This window comes from Solanum stenotomum, chromosome 5 (assembly GCF_019186545.1).
Source record: "Solanum stenotomum isolate F172 chromosome 5, ASM1918654v1, whole genome shotgun sequence".
Taxonomy (NCBI): Eukaryota; Viridiplantae; Streptophyta; class Magnoliopsida; order Solanales; family Solanaceae; genus Solanum; species Solanum stenotomum.
The window spans coordinates 18,852,156-18,853,187 of NC_064286.1; positions in this window are offsets into that span (position 1 = coordinate 18,852,156).

Sequence of the window (1,032 nt, forward strand, 5' to 3'; positions counted from 1 at the left end):
GGATTTAGGGTTTAGGGATTTTGGGTTAGGGTTTAAGGGTTATGATTTAGGGTTAGGGTTTAGGTTATGGTTTTGGGTTTAGGGTTTAGGTGTTTAGGGTTTAGGGTTTAGGGTTTTGGGGTTAGGGTTTAGGGTTTAGGATTTTGGGTTTAGTGTTTAGGGTTTAGGGTTCATGATTTATTGTTTAGGGTTAGGGTTTAGGGATTTTGGGTTAGGGTCTAAGGGTTATGATTTAGGGTTAGGGTTTAGGTTATGGTTTTGGGTTTAGGGTTTAGGTGTTTTGGGTTTAGGGTTTAGAGTTTTGGGGTTAGGGTTTTGGGTTTATGGTTTAGTGTTTAGGGTTTAGGGTTTATGTTTTAGTGTTTAGGGTTTATGGTTTATGGTATAGGGTTAAGGTTTAGGTTTTATGGTTTATGATTTAGGATTTTGGGTTTAGGATTTAAAGTTTAGGGCTTAGGGTTTAGGTTTAGTATTTAGGATTTAGGGTTTAGGGTTAGTCTTTCGGATTTAGGGTTTAAGGTTTAGGGTTTTGTGTTTAGAGCTTAGGGTTTAGGGTATAAGGTCTAGTGTTTTGGGTTTCATTTTTAGGATTTAGGGTTTATGGTTTAGGGTTTAAGGTTTAGGATTTACGATTTAGGGTTTAGGGTTTAGGATTTAGGGTTTAGGATTTATAGTTTAGGTTAGGGTTTAAGGTTTAAGGTTTTGAGTTTAGGGTTTAAGATTTAACTTTTAGGATTAGGGTTTTGGGTTTAGGGTTTAGGGATTATGGTTATGGGTTTAAGGTTTAGGGTTTAAGGTTTAGGGTTTAGGGTTAGGGTTTAGGTGTAAGGGGTAAGGATTTAGGGTTTAGGGTTTAATGTTTAGGTTTTAGGGTTTGTGGTTTATGGTTTAGGGTTAGGGTTTAGGATTAGGGCTTAGGGGTTAGGGTTTATGGTTTAGGTTTCATAATTTATGGTTAAGGGGTTTAAGGTTTAGAGTTTAGGGTTTAGGGTTTATGGTTATGAGTTTAAGGTTTAGGGTTTAGGGTTTAAG